The following is a 19,010-nucleotide window of genomic DNA, read 5'->3' on the forward strand; positions in this document are numbered from 1 at the left end:
CACCCACTAACTACCACCCTTTCACAACAGTCCTGCTCCTATACAAAATACTTGACAGAGTTGCATACCTGCATCTTCTAAAATACCTTGAAACCAATACCCTCCTTGGCCTGCGTCAATCTGGTTTCCGCCCAGGGCACGGAACAGACTCCTGGACTTACAAATCCAAATGGATGAGCTCAAAGACAATGGCAAGCTCGCCATCCTCCTCTTGCTTGACCTCTCTGCTGCCTTTGATTCGGTGGACCATAATATCCTTTGTCAACACCTATCCTCGGCTACCTACTTTTCCAACAAAGCGATAGTCTGGATTGAGTCCTTCTTAACTAACCGAACAATGAGGGTTTTCTCCACCTCTGCAGCTGTCCCACCAGCCCAGTCACACGCGAAGTTCCCCAAGGCTCCTGTGTCTCCTAGACGCTTTATAACATATTTATTAAACCTCTGTTCGACCTCCTGGACAATATGGGTGTGTCCTACACCAACTATATGGATGACAACCAGATCCTCCTGCCCATTTCAGGCAACTACAACACTGACTCCACTGCCCTAAACAAAATCCATCAAACCATCCAGATGTGGATGGCTCAACATGGGCTTTGCCTAAATGACGAGAAAACAGAGCTGTTCCTCATAGGACCACAAATTTGTCTAAACAAACTTAACGATGACTTCAAACCCTTCGTCATTAATGGTAACATTATTTCCGGTCTCAAAAGAAGTAAAAACAGAGTTTACCTGAACTCCTCGTTTTCCTTAACGAGACACGTAAACGCCATTGCCTCTGTGTCAGCATATACTTCAAAACTCATCAACGCCTGCAGACCTTTCCTGACCTGGAAAAGTTGCATCACCATTGCCAGAGCCCTCATTCTCTCCAGGGTAAACTACTGCAATTCCCTTTTCAGAGGCTCTACCACTGGGAACATAAAAAAACATCAGGTCATACAATACAATGCACTAAGAGCAGCTTTAAATATTGCAAAAAAAGAGCATATCTCTCTTGTAAGGCGGAAAGCCCACTGGCTGCTGGTTTGCGAACGTATCTTGTTCAAAACACTTCAACTAATGCACAAATGAGTGTCAATCACAGCCCTAAGATACTTAGCTAGAAAATGTTCCAAATCCCAATCCAGCAGACCCACCCGGGCCGCCCATTCACACCTCCTATCCATCGCTAGATTCAAGCTTCAAAAAGCAGGGGCAGCAGCTTTCCGAGTCGTGGCTGCAAAACATTGGAAAGCCCTTCTGTTTTCCATAAAATCTGAATTTTACTTCTGGTCCTTCCGTAAATGGCTCAAATCATGTCTCTTCACGCAAGAACATTAACCTTGTGAAGCTACCACGCTCTTCCAAGTCTGTATAACTCTCATGCATTATCTATTATTAAGTATTATTATTGCCTGTCTGTATCCTGCTTTTACTGTTTTCAGCACCTAGTGGCCCTCTGATTCGGTGCACTCTACAAATGTCAAAATAAATAAATAAGTCTAAGAAATGAATCTTTCGCCCACGATTGGGTAACCTCACATATGAATGACTTGTATATGCTGGCGATTTGGTCCTGATAGATCAAACACTTGTCGGGCTCCAAAGACAGCTAAATGGCTTACAAGAATATGTGTTACATAATGACCTTATAATCAACACAGAGAAGACCAAGCTAATGACCATGATTGCATCTAAAAAGAAAGCAGTAAAGAATTATAATTGGTACCTGAATGCAGAAACATTAGATGTTGTGTCTTCATTTACATATGTGGGGTTTAATTTAGCCCTTGGGAAGAGTAATTTGAAAAGGCAATCGGTATTAAAAAAGGAGGTGATAAATTTAGCAGCCCAAGCCAAGGTAATAAATAGAAAATATTTAATTTTTGGCTATGCTAGTCATAACGCTCTATAAAAGTAAAGCAGTACCTATATTGACTTGTGATACAGCCCTCTAAAGTTTCTTGGAAGATTTTAGAAGGGCTGTTTCGGTAAAGGGTTCTTTCTCTTCTGGGTTGTGTCATACAATTTTTTTTGGTTGTATTTTAGTATTTTTTTATTAGTTTGTTACAAACTTTTAAAAAAATTGCATATTGCATGACATTTCATATGATTCCCAGCTTTTCGTAGTCCTTATGTTTCTTATGGTGTAATCTCCCCATCAATATCCATCAATATTTTTTTTCTTCCAGTCCTTATCTTGGCTATTAAAAATTGTCTATTGATGCCTCTAATAACTTGGATATTTGGTCCAAGTAAGTGGTTAATGGAAAGGTTAACTTGGTATTCACACCGTTGCAGAGTAATTGCCACCATTCTCCTCCACTTGATTGCGGTCTTTCTGCTATGAAGAGTCCCAAATGTCTCATTCTTAATTATCTTATTGCTTGGCAGAAAAAAGTTAGATGTTTTAGTTTTTCTGCTATATTATTGCATAATCTCCACTTGTTGTATTTGAATGGGCTCTTTTTCCGCCTTTCCAAAATGTCTTTTGTCGGAAATAGATTAAATCGGAATTTCATATAGAAGTTTCAGTGATGTTGGTTTGGAAGTTTCTCTAAGTATTTTGGTAGTTTATTCATAGATTTTGACTCACTACATGTGTTTTGGAACAGTTTATGTTTCAATCTTTGGTTCACAGTATCGATCCAATCTCGTTGCCAAAGTTTCTCTTTTACAGCCTCAGGATTTGACTGTAGAATAGCCATGGTTGTATTGAGCTCCACCAGTATTTCTTCGCAGCGCTCAACCCATTCTTTGAGTATAGATGTATTCATGAGGCTGCGCTGGTGACGCAGGATGTTAAATTGTGGGGGCTGTCATCTATCACAGTTTTTCTGTAGAGTGACAGCATACTCCACTTCACTCTAGCGTTTATTGAGATCAATCCCAACTTGTGTTTTAAGGTGACTGTCGGCACACCTTTTGGTAGACACAAGACTGCTCGACAGAAGTTGTTTTCCCAGGATAAACACAAGGTCTAAGGGCATCCCAATGCACAATCTGCTCCATGGATTAAGGCAGGGACCACCTTTTGTTTGTAGAAAGTTATGACTGCTTTCAACGAAAATGTGCAAAGATTTGTATTGATGATAAGTCATTGCCCTGTTAATTGATTGTTTTTTGCCTTCATGATTTTCACCCAGGGGGAATCATGGATGCTAGAATTGATCCACATCCCTAGGTTTTTTAACGAGTCTACACATTTCAGTGTTTCTTATTCGAGATGCCATTGGAACTTCTTTTTGTTGTTATTTTTCCTTCCTTTTATGTTTTGCAGTGTTAAAATTTCTGATTTCGAGGCATTGATGTTCAAGCCATTAACTTCTACATATTTTTCAAGCAGATGTAATTTCCGTTGCAAGCCAATCAGTGTTATGTCTAACAGCACCAGGTCGTCAGCATACATCATCCAACGAAGATGTTCTCCATTGATTTTTGGCAGAAACGCAGTGATGCTTCCTAAAGTCTCACCAATATCAGATATATATATTCACTCCTCTATAGGTTTTAATCGGAGCAGTTAAACAGCCTGATTGATCAAGGCATATTCTTATTTCAGTGTTGGAGTGTAATTCTTTGATCGCCATGATAAGGCTTATTGGACAATTCCAATTTTGTTATTTCGTCCATAACAGCTCCCAATCAATACTGTCAAAAACGTGAGTTAAATCTATAAAAGCCATATGGATTTTCGCTCCTTGTTGAATTGCTCTAATTTTTAACAGGTTAACAGGAGCAAGTTGAGCCCACATCCAACTCCTTTTACGGAGCCTGTTTGTCTAGGATTGCAGTGTTGTGAAGATGTAATCCAAGTTGTCATTTTTGATTGAATTTGCAAGGCGAATACTTTGCCCACAACGTCGAGAAGTGCAATGGGGCGATCATTTTTCGGATCAGATCTTATTCCTTTCTGGAAAATCGGAACCACGATTGCACTTCTCCACGAAGAAGACAGAATTTCTCTCTCGTCTGTTATTCGAGAGAAAAGAGACATACAAAACTCAGCCCATTCGTCAGGATTTTCTTTTAGCATTTGGTTGGTGATGCCATCGGGCCAGGTGCTCTGGACAAACTAGCATGTTTGATTTTAGTTAGAATATCATCTTTGTCAAAGGGGATGTCCCACTTATCTATATAAGGTAGGGCAGGATTTTCATATAACTCGTTGTAATGGTTCACCCATTGATTTTCCGATACCACGTTACTCTGAATTACTTGTTGCGGGGCACTTGTGTTGGTAATGAGTTTCCAAAATTCTCCTATTTGACAGGGTTCGCATCTGCGTCTCATTGTTCCATTATGTGTTTGTGAGAAATTAATACATTTTTATATTTTTGTTTGAGTTTCTTCTTCATCACAGTTTTGTCTGTGTTGTGTAGCTTTGCAATTGATCTAATTTATTTTCGTAGTTCTCTTTTCCTTACTGATATTTCTAGGTTAAATGCATGTTGTATTTGGAAGCCACAACTTCGCCAACCATGCTGTGTTTTGACATATTGATCTAGTAGTGAACGGTAGTCGACTGCGCTGATGCTTTCGTTGCTTAAACCATTTCGGTATTCTCTCATGATGTTATTCACCTTGGTGGCATTTAAGCGTAGTCTATTTCTACCTGGCTCCACTGTCACTGAGGGTTTCCACAATTTCTGTGTTGCTGATGACTGATAGTGGTACCTTATTTCCACTAAATGGTCTCTCTGCTGCATTGGTATGACATGTAACGAGGCAACTCTTTGTGCCAGTCTTTCCGATATAAAGAAATAATCCAGTATGGATTCCTGACTTTCCCTTTTCCACATGGGTCGAGGCAGAATGTCACCTCGTACATGTCCGTTGAGGATGGACAAGTCTCTTGCCTCCATTTCTTTCATCCATGTGTTAGCCATGCTCCTACTTATCTCAGATGTATCATGTTGGTTTTTAGCTATGCTGTCTGATGTTAGACAGTTGATATTTAAGTCGCCTCACATTATTATGTTGGAGCTCACATCAGAGGATTTCAGGCAATCAATTAGGGTACTTATTTGGTCAATGTAGCTAAGGGTGCTGGCTGCTTTATGTTGCCAATAAAGGTCCAAGATGTTGATCCGATTGCCCAAGGTTTTAGGTTGCTGAGTTGTTCCAATTACATTTGGATGTAAGGGCTTGGATTTTTCAAACTAATGACGCAAAATCCACTTTTATTTTGATTAATGTTAGCATGCCTGCCATTGGACAGCCTTTCCTTCCTTTTATTGCCGGCTTCATTGTTATTTCATAGCCTTCCACTATATTGTCGTTACTACCACACTTGAACGTTATTTTTAAAGGTGCTTCATGTCGATCACCGCTGTTGCATTTCGTCACATTAATTTCCTTATTCCGCTGTATATAGTTGTGTCATACCATATGAGTTGGCCCTATTGTCTTTGGAGTCAATAATCACTTGGAAGATTCTTTCCTTGTTTAGGAAATGTTTGTTGGGAGCAAAGGGAACATTGTTGGAGAACTTAAAGTTGAAATTAATAGAAATTATAATATACATTTGAGATTCTGTGTTGAACAATGCCTTAACTTTTTAGTGAAGAACGAATCTACTATGGAGATTGTCGTTGCTAATGCTGATGTGGTTTGAACAAAATGATGGCGTGCAGACTGGATTCATACTATTGACGAATGCAATGAGTATAAATTGTTTGGTGACATAGTAAAGCATATTAAATCACTCAAAACTGTGCTGTGTCATTTTAAAAAGTTTACAAATGGAGTTCCTTCGTTTTCATTTGAACAGACTCCCTACTAAAGAGCTGATGGGTGACCGGTTAGGTGTTGATAGGTCTCTCAGCATGTGTCGGTTCTGTAAGGACCCAACTAAGGTTGAGACCCTAAAAAATATCTTGATTAACTGTAATAAATTGTGTGAATTAAGGCAATTGCACTTTGATAATTTTTTAAGTATATATATGGACTGATTCATAGAATGCTTTGCACGCTGAACTATGACTGCTCACTTTTCTGCATGCAAAAACCCTTACATCGATTCATGGAGCCGCTTTTGCATTCTTTTCACATCTTTGCATGCACTCAGGCACTCTGCCCAACACTCCATCCAAAATGTGAGACGTGCCTAAGCAAGGAAATAAATAGGGGGCGGAACATGCATATTCCTCCATTCCTTACGCAGAATGAGGAAGAAAAGGACTTACGTGGGTGTGTCGATGGACGGGCTACGCAAAGAAACCACACAGCCAGAAATGCGTAAACACAAGCGCGTATTCATGGATCTGACCGCGCAACGTCACTTCGGGAGAAGAAGCACACAAAGCTTGTGATCTTATTGCCACATGAAAGGACCCACATAGTACCAATCACATTGGAACCAATGCGCAAAGGTGAGGTGGGATTGGGAATTTAGGGGTGCATGCACGCAGCTGGGGTGCCGATTGCAGTTATGGGTGTCTGTATGCAGGTTAGCAGGGTGCAGCCTTGACTTACCGGGGTCACTTTTCACTTATGGGAAATGGTATGCATATTGTCTAGGTGCAGTTATGTTTGCGGGGGATGGGCCCTAGTATTGCCGGAGTGCATGATGTTGCAGATGAAGACTGCGCAAAGGTAGAAATATGTGGCTGGACTTGCTTTGTGTGGGGGCGTGTCGTGGCCGTTCCATGGGCAAATTGAATTTCTTTGTGCATCGGTTTGTTTTGCACCTTGGATTCCATGAATTTGCAAAACACGCAAAGAAAACTTTTAGCGCAGGGACGTGCAAAGTTGATTTCAGCGCGGGGGTCTTTCTAGGTTTTTGGCACGTTTTCTATAAATCAGGCCCGTAGAGTCATGACCCCTGAAGACTGGAGGTGTGAATTAGTTCCGGGGGACTATGTCCCTATTTCCTTGGCTGTTGTTGGATTTTTAGCTATTGTGCTTTCCACAGATAATGTATAGGTATTAATTAAGACTGAGAAGGATTCAAACTGGGATGGCGGAGGATGACATTTCGGGAAGGTATAGATTGAATGTATGGTTAAATCCCTTAAAATAATTTGAATTTAGAGGAGATGAATGTAATCTGGGAGATTGTGTATTGTATGTATTATGAATTTTAAATTATCTCGATTGTTTTGGAATTTTGAAAAGAAAGATAGAAACTGTAGTGGAATGTGGCAATATTTTTTTTAACGTATATACTTGTGTAACTTGTATGCTATTTAACTTGTGTAAATGTAATTGATTTGATGCATTGTGAAAGGCTCATTATGAACCATAACACAAATACATTAAAAAAAGATAGTGCAAAGACACTCCAGCATATGGGGAAAAGAAAGGGATTGGCTTTAAATGGGCCTTGGCAGAGCCCTGGCAGTCTCCAAAATCAGCTTCCTGACAGGTGCTTCCTGGGCTCCTCAGCCCTCCACTAATGAGCAACCGAGGCTGTCGATGATTTACCTGTGTTGTCCATCAGCAGACTACCATCCTTCAGCAATTCGTTGATGAGCTATAGGCACATTTACGGAAATGAGACATTGTTCACCATTCAGAAAAGCCCAAGCCCAACACTCAAATCAGAGGTTTCCATAGTCTCCATTAATCTGCTGTATCTGCTTTATCTATCTGTTTTTTTTAATGAAGTAACTGCCTTAAGTAGGGAGGAGGGATCGGGTTACCATCTATATTTCCCCCTGTTTTCTATTAGGGGAAACATTGCCAAGGTCAGAACAAGTGAGAGCATGTTCAACTGTATTCTTTTTCTCGTTTCCAGCAGCAGTGGAGAGTGGCTCCTGAGGACACAGGGACATCTAGTAGCAACCAATAGTACTGCATCCCATGCTACTGACTCCGCGAGGACATCTATACATGGACAGCGGTACTGCATCCTTTGCTAGTGGCTCAGCAGGGACATCTAGTAAAGTTACGTATAGTTGCACCCTTATGCTGCTGACTTTGTTTGTATCACTGTATGAATAAGCTTGGGGCTCCACAGCAACTTCAGTTAGTGGTCTGTAGCATACTCCTTTGTGCAGGGAACTCAAAAGGCTCTGCCATAGTAAATGAATAGAATATTGGAAGCAAGACAATACATGTAATGTCCTATTTCGTTGTTGACTGATTTCATGCCGGAGGCCAAGTCCCCTTTCTGTTGTGTTAGTTGTGGGCTGCGACCCACCTGGTTAAAGAGGTGGGGTTACCACCACGTTGGTTAGTTCGCACCTAATTAAAGAGAAGTACAGACGCACATCTCCGGCTCCGCGTCTTTTTGAGATTGTCCTGACTAATTCATTTGAAGTCATTGAGTGATTGAGTGGATCGCATGAATGTGCAATCCAAGCATAAACCAGACAATGGCGACGAGGATGGGATGCAATAGTCTGCAAAAGTCTTGTCCAAGGCTGTTATGACTGCCTGGGCACTGGTAGAGTGGATGGGGTGCACTTTAGGGGAAACGCAACATTTCGTCAACAATTACCAGCGCATACTTGCCGTTCTCTAAGGGTCCAAACATGTCAATGGCTACTTCATCCCACACTTGCAAGGGCATTGAGGATGTTCTGATGGACTCAGGGAATGTGCGTGGGGCTACGGCTTGAAAGGTGAGGCACTTTTCTAGTAGTTGTTCTACTCTTTCGTCCATTGACGCGAACCACACCTTGGTTCTGAGCTGCCGCTTGGCCGACACTATGCCCCTATGTCCTGCATGCGCAATGTCTAGCACTTGGTCCTGAAGACTGGCTGGAATGACAATCCTGTTTTCTTTTAGTAGAAGACCATCTGGTGCCGTCGACAGTGTGTGTCAGATGAGTTTGAAGGTGCAGAAGTGTTGTTCGTCGTTTGGTGATAAGATTTGGCCTTCTTTCCGCCTGTTGCGCCACTGGTCAGATCTCAGACACTCCTGTATTGTCTGAAGTAGGTGGTCCTTTTGTGTTGCTTCTATCAATTGAGCTGTTGTAATGGATTTGGGGAGCGCGTTGTGTACCAGGTAGTTTAGATATTGGTTTGCCTTGGTTGACTGCCGCTCATCCTGGGCTGGAAGTGGGTGTCTGGACAGGAAATCTGCCGGGTTGTTGTCCTTTCCCAGGTGGTGGATGATTTTGAATGTGTACTCTTGTAGCCTTAATCCCCACCTGGCAATGCGTGGTGGCATTCTGGCTGTAGGTTTGCCGTAAATGGTGGTAAGAGCCTGGTGATCGGTGATTATGGTGAACGGACGCCCATAGAGAAACAGATGGTAGTGTTTGCACGCCCATACGACTGCCAGACTTTCTTTTTCAGGTTGAGAGTATGCACATTCAGTAGCCGACAAGCTGCGGCTTGCATAGGCCACAATGCGCCTCGGAGAGTCTGGTGATGCGCCTGGTTTGGATTGGGCTAGTATCTCTCCCAGTCCCAATGGGCTTGCATCTACTGTCAGTTCGGTGTTTAGATCTGGATCATAATAGGCTGTGCATGATGCTGATGAAATCCGCCTTTTGATTTCCTGAAAAGCGTCTTCATATTCACTTGACCACTGGAAGTCTTGGTGTTTTCCTGTGAGTAGTCGGAGGGGCGTGCTTATGGATGCAAAGTCTTGTATGTATCGCGTGCAATAGCTTTCCATACCCAGGAGTTGACGTATTGCTGATACAGAGGTGGGTGTGGAGGTGTCCACTGGAGCTTGTTTCTTTTCAGGGTCGGGTTGCAGACCGTTGCTGGAGAATATGTGGCCAAAGAATTTCAATGTGGATTTGCTGATTTCGCATTTGTCTGGGTTGTGTGTGAGCTGAGTATTTTCAAGAGCCATGCACACTCTTCTCAGAGTGTCATCGTGGATTTCTTGGGTGGTGCCAAAAATTAAAATGTCATCATTGTAATTTACGCAGTTTGGGATGTGCTTAATTACCTGGTGCATCTCGCTTTGAAAGATTTCAGCCACTGATGTCACACCAAAACGGAGTCTTTTATATCTGAAAAGTCCTAACTGTGTTGAAAATGTGGTGATGTACCTTGAAGATAGATGCAGTTTGAGCTGGTGGTAGCCCTTGTTTAAAGGCATGGTCTAGTAAAAATGTTTATTGTCCCTACGGGTGAGCCATGTTTTTTTAAGCCTAAGTGGCTCGATTTTAGAAAACTTTCCTATGGACCTTACCAGAGTTTTCGTCCATTAAACGCACGCGAAAACAGGCACCAGGGAGCTGCCATTTTGTGATAATCCTATCACTTGCCGCATCGCCCTGGCTGACCTGCTTCTGCGGCACTAAATCAAATCCCCCGCCCCTGAGCCTGACATTATCAAAACATTCATATTCCCCGCCTCTCTCCGTGACGTTTCTGTGCTGCGTAGGCAAACGCGCCCAGTCATCTTCTACGCGACTCCACACAGAACCCGGAAACCAACACAGACCATCTCACAACACAGCGCACCACAATTCGGAATATGAAACTGTACTTTAAAATCAAACAGCAACACGGTACATTTGGTAAAGTACATGTATTTGACATTAAATGTTTAGAGAATATTCAGCAATTGCCATATGAACTCCGAAAGCCATTCATTTTCTTTTATCTGTATCCGCAAATCCGTAAAAGTTTATATTGAGTCACACGCTGTTCCTTTATGGTACACAGGGTGTTGGTTTTCGTTAAAAGAAGCACTTTGGAAGCACGGTGAACCGCAAGGCTGTTCCATCAACTAGGCACTAGTCCATCGTAAAGGTTTATATGTTGCTTCTAGCCACTAGTACAGCGTAAGGGCATGTGTGCCCTTGGCGATCGTCCCATAAAATTGTCAGTGTGCTCCAGTTGTTCACACGAAGCTGCAGGTGTCTGTTGAAAAAAACATCTGCCGGTGTCTCAAAAACGATGACAGTAGCAGAACCGGATCAAATACCTGTTATGAAAACAAAAAAATTGTTTTATTTATTACGGCCGATTAGAAACGATTTGATGCAAGGATAGTTCAATGGAATATGTTCCGCTCTAAAATTAATGCGAAAAGTAACGAAATAAATCAAGGCCAACACACAATGAGAAACAACAGTTTGTCTACATGCGTGTGGAATGATATGATATATGATATGGCATTTGTAACGCGCCTATACACAAGTGTTTCAAGGCGCGACGAGGCGGGGGGGAACAAGGGCAGACAGACAATGATCCTACTAGGCCAGGTGTCTTTCAGATCGCACAAGGGGAAGGGGAGAGGGGGGTAAAAGTGCTGTACATGGTTAGTAGAATACAAGATAAATAATAGGGCCAGCTGGTGGCAAGTGCAAGGTAAATGCCGGGAGAAGGGGCTGAAGGATACAGAGACAGTCCCGTATTGCAGGTAGGCAGTGCAGGGAAAAGTGGCTGGGCCAAGGACCAAGATCGGTGAGACCTGTGGACCTGCATGCCCATGTGCCCACTATGAACACGTTTTCCTTGCTTTTCCTAGCTCTTCATTCATTCATTTATTCATGCATCCATTCATTAATTCTTCATTCCGGTGTAAAAGCGTCTAAAGATTTACTCACATTATATTTGAAATTTCCCTTGTGTCTCTGCGTAATGCAGTCTGTAAATCTGACCGTGCTCTTGACAACGATTTTTCGTATACTGAACTAAAATGAAACTCGGTCTAGTTTCTGAATTTTCTGCCTTATCGTCTCTTACATTATTGCGCACTCCCTTCAAATGAAGTTCTTTCCGCAGCGTCCCTGTCTCAAGGTCAAAAAACAATAGAACTTTATACTTCCAGTGCGACTTGTGGGCCTCTTCAGGGCTCGAGCTGAAAATCAAAGCCGCTGTCCTTCGCATTCTTTATTTGCAACATCCGGTAATAAAGGCATCTGTGAGAACCTGAAGTTTAGAATCCCTCTATGTAGTGCGCCACAATGTGCAAATGTGAGCTGGCTTCTCTCCCAAATGCCACGTCCCGCTTGGCACGTTCTAAGGCCCCCAATTTTGTCCCCGTTGTCTGCGAGCTTTGCAGCCCCAAAGAATCATAACTATGGAGACATTTAATTTTTGGCGGAAGGTCAGGGAAAGTATAAAGTACCACAGGAGTTGAGTTAAAAGTGAGATTTATTGTTTGTTTGTTTGTTTTATTATTTGCAATACGCAAGCCTCCCCTCCGTTAACAGTGCGCAACAGCGAGCAGCATTTACATTTACATGAGATGAGACATGAGAAAAATATATACATACACATATATGAGGTAAATAGAGAGAATTCAAAGATGACACCCAGCTTGTTCGCCACCCATGATGGTGAAGGTACGGGTTAGGGTTACAGGTACACTGTACAATAACATTTATTTACAAAAAGACAATCGTATTGCAATTATTTAAACCAGGATTTGTACTTCACAACCAGCTCTGCTTCGGGTGGACATGGCACAGTTGCAATGTTCGGTGGCAATGGATCACTGCTCTGCACAGAAACGTCCAAAATTCCATATCTGTGCTTCTCTAACACAGCAACAATAAGGCCTTTCACAAAGTCGAACTGCATTTCATCATAGACTGGTTTGATCACCCATTGCTTACTTCGTTTTGAAAACACCTTAGTGTAGCGAGGCATCCTTACTTTACCCCTAGTCCTAGATTGTTCACATCCGACATTGCTGTTATGGGCCAAGACCGCTAGTAGAGTGCGATGTTTCATGCCCCGAAAGCTAAAATGCAAGCGCTTTGGCCTGTACTTTTATTCACATATTGTGGAACACCTCCAAACCTCCTGTGTGACAGAATTCATTACTATGTATCAAAATATTGTTAGCATAAAACACACGTGAGGACGAACACACAGGTACATCTCAATAGCCAAACACGATTTAAACATTGTGTGCCACAATCAAACGACAAGTATTCGACCTGTGATGATCTATTTCGATGGAACTGTCAATATCCATACCTCTGGCTCTGCATGGACTGCCATGAATGGTTGTATTGGAGAGGAGGCATCAGCATCTCCCTGAAACACAGTACTTGCATTAGTATGGTTTTTAATATTGGAAACATAACACACACTTGGGGTCGCCGGCACAGGTACATATAAAGAGATAACCACAAATGATGCATTGTCTAAAACAATCAAGGAAAATATAAATATGCAGATTTCATCGACTTATTTCTCCGATTCCTTTACATCTGCATCATCAAAATGGGATGTTGTGATTGTAGTGGATGCTCCGTCGTCTCCCTGAAACACAGTACTTGCATTAGTATGGTTTTCAATATTGGAAACATAACACACACTTGGGGTCGAACGCACAGGTACATATAAAGAGATAACCACAAATGATGCATTGTCTAAAAGAATCAAGGAAAATCTAAATATGATCACATTTCATCGACTTATTTCTCCGATTTATTTACATCTGCATCATCTAAATGGGATGTTGTGATTGTAGTGGAAGCTCCGTCGTCTCCCTGAAACACAGCACTTGCGTTAATAGGGAAGAAAGTATAGCAAATGGAATCACGTTATATGATCCCGCATGATGGAGCTGTCAGTATCCATACCTCGTGCTGCTGAAGAATATCTATGGATGTTGCAAATGTAGTGCGCACTTCCGAAAGCTGTTGCGCCGATTCGTATACGCATGGTCCCGCTTCCACTTCCCCTGGAATTACTTGAATGTCAGGCTCCGCATCAAGTGCAGGGGTTAACGCTCCATCAACTGCCTGAAACATAGTACTTGCATTAGTGAGGATTACAATAGTGAAAACATAACACACACCTGGGGTTGACAGCACAGGTACATATCAACGGCTAACCATGAATGAAACATTGTGTAGAACAATCAAACGACAAGAATTCCAGCTCTGATGATGACGCTCAATGGAGCTGTCAGTATCCATACCTCCTGCTGGTGAAGAACATCTAGAAATGTTGTAGATGTGTCGGACGCTTCAGCATCTCCCTGAAAGACAGTACTTGCATTAGTATGGATAACACTAATTATAACTGAAAACAAACACCAGTGGACGATAACTAAGGTGTATATCAATTGGAAAGCACTAACCAAACATTTGGTAAAATAATTACACGATAGAATAAAACTATTACTTGACATGCATAAAACAAGCCTGTAGCAGATTAGCCTAGTAAGATTACCTGATACGCGCTAGAAGTGGTTGATAACTGCGACCACGTCAAGGATGTAGAATGTTCTTGCTTCAGATTCAAGGGATAGTCAAGAAGTTGTAAAGGTAAATTAATGATTGATAATGAAATGCCAATATTAAAAATAGCCATGTAAGGCGACAGAATACTTGAAAAATGCTCAATACAGCACAGTTCCCTGTTCCCATATATATACATTTCGTTTGTGGGTTATGAAATCGAAAAAGAATATATTGATAAATGTCATTATTCAAAAAGCTATACACTCATATCAATATCGAAATTATTACAAGGGATAGAACACCTACAATATCAATTAATCCATTCGGCTACTTACACACTAACGCAAGGCCTAAAGCTAAATCCGGACACTTGACTCACCGGTGGCGGAATGTGGACGAATAGAGTGGGAATAGCGTTTTCGAGCAATTTCCGTGTCTTTCGCCGTTTATTCTTCTTTGTTACCCAAGATGTTGTGTACATGTCCAAGGAAAAGTGCCGGCTGCAGATGTGGTATCGATCACCCGTCTTGTCCTGTAAGACTTGTTGGACTCTACTTTCCAGCTCATCCAGTGGATATCCGCAATGTCTGACCCATTCTCTTATTCGATCAACAGTTTTCGGGAATACATGCATTGTAGTGCCTTCAGATTTCGCATGGGTCTTCGAAGGGCAACCGCTAATCGAACAGGCATGCATTGTTGATAAATCTGAAAAGTAAATATCGGCATTATTATACAATCTTCATGAATAAAGATTTGATACAAAAGTAAACGAATCATACAATGATCAATGCAAGGTTTGTTTTGGTCGCAGGAACTATACCAGTTCATTATGTGCGGCTTAGTATTTGCATAAGTTGCAGAAATGTATAAATGATGTGACTAAAATCTGAACATGTGACTCGTCACTTGGATGTTCTGTCTTGCACGAGAAGGAAACATGCTTACATTATAGACTGGACCCCCGAAGGATGCAATTCGATGACAATAGACACAAATGAAAATAAATAGATCTATTGATAGCATAGCAATGGAAACTCAAGTCAATAGCAATGAGACCAATGAACATAGCACTATTGTGTACTCTACTCGCAAATAGATAGAAATTTAAAAATCTGCGAAATATGACTAGGATACATGGCCTTACCTTGACCAACAAACAGTTGGATTCAGCAAGCAGAGCAGTATGTTGCAGGAGAATAGGTGGGTGGCCACATGTAGCACACTGATGGGTTTGCTCTAAGCGGTCACAGAAGTTCACGGATAGCACGACGACAAGCAGATTAGCGTAGATCTCAGTGGTTGCCAGGTAGCACGTTCAGGAGTTGACTTGCAAAGCACAAAGATGTTCTCATGAGGCATATCAAGTGGTTTATAAAGTATTAGAAACAGGGGTGTGTTTGTGAATGAATGACGTATGTATGTTGTGGTATTAGGGGGCGGCCTGCTTGAAGGGGAGGCCTGGCTGGAGACACGGGGTCTGAGGAGGCCATATGACCGATGGCCCCTTGGCGTGGGATACCTTTTGAAGTGTACATGTAGTTTGGCACCTTGGACTTTCGCGCCCCTGACAGCGCGCATCCACTGGCACGAACCGCCTTTGATAGAGGGTGGGTGGAATGGAGGGGCCTGGGGCGTGCAGATAAGGCACAGGAAGACTGCTGAATGGAGACACACTTATGTGGATTGCAGGGGGGTGGCCTGCTTGAAGGGGAGGCCTGGCTGGAGACACAGGGTCTGAGGAGGCCATGTGACCGATGGCCCCTTGGCGTGGGATACCTTTTGAAGTGTACATGCAGTTTGGCACCTTGGCCTTTCGTGCCCCTGACAGCGCGCATCCACTGACGCGAACCGCCTTTGATAGAGGGTGGGTGGGATGGAGGGGCCTGGGGCGTGCAGATAAGGCACAGGAAGACTGCTGAATGGAGACACACTTATGTGGATTGCAGGGGGGCCGCCTGCTTCAAGGGGAGGCCTGGCTGGAGACACAGGGTCTGAGGCGGCCATGTGACCGATGGCCCCTTGGCGTGGGATACCTTTTGAAGTGTACATGTTGTTTGGCACCTTGGCCGTTCGCGCCCCAGACAGCCCCACATGCCAGCGCTCATCCACGGGTGCGAACTGCCTTTGATAGTATATTGTTGCTTATCAATAACAAATGCCACATACCGGAGATTCTTGTGAGCACAGACCCACACTTCAACCGGTGTATTATAGTGGTCAAGACCCTTAACCTAAGGCCTGTATAATCCAATGGTAATTGTTAGTATAGATATATGTGTGACTTTTATAGAGACATAACCTACTGAAAGACTTTGAACAAGTGTTATTTAGTGCATGCATTATCGAGAATATTTTATGTTAGCTTAGATAGATAGTGACCACCCTGCTTCACAGCGACCAGACCTTCACCCATTCGGAGCACAGATGTCTGACGTCCATCCTTGAATGGAGACACACTTGATTCATTTAAAAAATCGAAACAACCGTTGCTAAAATATATGTGGTGTTTTATTTTGTATCTTATTTTCATCACACAAAAATACAAGACTTTAAAGATTATACAGGTCAGGTTGCAGCACAGCGAGAGAAAATCCCCTGTACTGACCGCTGTCACTCGGGAACGTTTCTCTTATGGCACGAGCGGCACAGGCGGGTATCACTCTTCGAACGCGGTGTCCAAGCCTCCTGTGGAGCCACCATGTGAAGGAACGATAGGCCACCAGCCTGTACCACCTGTGAAAAGGAATGAAACAAACTGTTTTTAAATGACCAAGATAAGTTTAATAAACGTTTGTTGTCAATGACAATTCTTGTAACTAATGGCATTCTGCACGGACAAATGCTATCTAGACAATGCACACTATTGAACGACTTTCATGCGTTACTATGATATGAATATATAATTTTGGATATAGTAGAAGAACATGAAATAGGAGTGGCATGACAAGCAGAGTATACTTACTCGTTACTCGGATTACGAGGACGAACAGTTGCGCGAAGTTCGTGCATAAGCACCATCATTATTCTCAACACGGCCCGCGTGAGGCAGGCTGCCCTGAAGTCTGGCAGCTCGGTGATGCATTGCGGTCGTGGCTCGCCTTCCGAAATGTAGGCCAGGCATCCAGAGTTTTCTCAGCAGCAGCAGTTCTCGTCCTCGGTTGGCATTAGCTCGCACCGATTGCATGTGCACCAGGTGGAGACGCCGTCCACGCGACTAGGCCCAGGCTCTTCATCTGTTGAATCGTCCTCCCAACTGCCGTCCGAATCCCCATCGTTTTCGTGTGCTTCCCTTTCCAGTACTTCCTCCTCGGTATACTCGGGCTCGTACATGTAGGGCATTATTGTAGCCATTGTGTGGTAAACAAAGTAAAATAATTTACAGAGATGGTACAGGTGTTCACACGGGCTACAAGCGGCGAAGGTAGCTGACCAGAGCACAGAAACGAGTCACAGAATACTCAAAGTAACACAGAGAGAGGAATGGAATCGAAAATCTGCTGCTATGTGTTGGGAAATGGTCTGTTTATACTTATTGAGAAAAGAGGCGTCCTGCCATTTCCATGGCGACACGTCATTAGCTGAGGCGCAGCGATTGTTGACACGAGACGTGCTTTGGCGTTGGGAAATGGGCGGTACGAGTCTGCTGATGTCAGGCTCAGGGGCGGGGGATTTGATTTAGTGCCGCAGAAGCAGGTCAGCCAGGGCGATGCGGCAAGTGATAGGATTATCACAAAATGGCAGCTCCCTGGTGCCTGTTTTCGCGTGCGTTTAATGGACGAAAACTCGGTAAGGTCCATAGGAAAGTTTTCTAAAATTGAGCCACTTAGGCTTAAAAAAACATGGCTGACCCGTAGGGACAATAAAAATATTTACTAGACCATGCCTTTAAGTCTTATTTTGAGAACACTTTAGCCCCGTGAAGTAGGTGCATCATATCAATCATCCTTGGGGCGAGGTGACGTTCACGTTCTATAGCTACGTTTGGGGCCCTCATGTCGACGCAGATGCGAATACTGTTCTTGTTATCCTTCTGGGGCCCAGGTACGATCGGGGATACCCTTGGTGTTGGGCCTGAGGCTGGTTCAATGATGTCCTGCCGTAGTAGGGACTGAATTTCGTCTTCAACGTGCCTCTGGATGTTGAGGATAATGCCTCTGTAGTGTTGAGCCGTCGGAGGAATGTGTTGGTTTATGTGTAGTTTGATTTGTTTAGCCTTTAATTTTCCCAGGCCTTTCAAGAGAACTGGAAACATTTTCTGCATCAAATCCTTCGGGCTGGCTGTGTATGCTGACATGATTTGGTGTTATATGGATGAGACCCATTTGAATTCCTGACTTGAAGCTTAGTATGCTGCCTCCTGGCACTTCTCCTTTTATTACATAGATCTCTGGCTCTTGTCCTTATATTGGCATGTTGCCGTGAACATTCCACAACAGTCAGGGGCTTGTTTGAACCATAGGGATAGATCAGTGTGACTGCTTCTTTTAGCGATTTCTTTTCGGCAAGCGACCTGTAGGTTTCGTCATTGATTACATTTACGGTTGCACCCGTGTCTATCAGGAATTCTTGGTTTTGACCATTTAGTTGGAGCAATAAAGTGGGGCTGTATTCTGCTGCTACACTGTTGCTGATGGCATCCACATGACCTCTTTTGCGGTCTCCGCTGCAGGAGGATGAGTGTGAATTGCATTTTCGACGAGGTGAGTCTTCTAGGTATCAAATCCTTTGTCTTGAATGTCGTCTTTGGGAATCATGGCTGATTCTATGATGACTGGATTTGTCTCTCCTTTCTTCTTGCCGCCTGTCTTCTCGAGGCGGTTCACGTGATGTGCTGTGAGAGTGACGCCTGCTGGCGGCAGGTGAGTGTCGCATGTGGGGTCTTGGGCTTTCCTGCCTTGAGCTACGGCCATCTTGTCTCCAGGAGTCCCTGCTTGACTCAGTAGGTCGAAAGAA

At 43.2% G+C, this 19,010-nt stretch overlaps 1 long non-coding RNA gene across 2 annotated transcripts in view; it reads left to right on the plus strand.

Moving 5' to 3' along the window:
* Positions 1-6,156: 6,156 nt before the first annotated feature.
* Positions 6,157-19,010, plus strand: part of LOC138498546 (uncharacterized) — a 154,229-nt gene continuing 141,375 nt past the window's right edge. For both annotated transcript variants that reach the window (XR_011278737.1, XR_011278738.1), the window contains exons 1-2: positions 6,157-6,362; positions 7,730-7,834. This is a non-coding gene — a long non-coding RNA (uncharacterized lncRNA). The remainder of the gene's footprint in view (positions 6,363-7,729; positions 7,835-19,010) is intronic.

The sequence above is a fragment of the Ambystoma mexicanum genome, chromosome 5q, assembly GCF_040938575.1.
Source record: "Ambystoma mexicanum isolate Mex_15411 chromosome 5q, UKY_AmexF1_1, whole genome shotgun sequence".
Lineage (NCBI taxonomy): Eukaryota > Metazoa > Chordata > Amphibia > Caudata > Ambystomatidae > Ambystoma > Ambystoma mexicanum.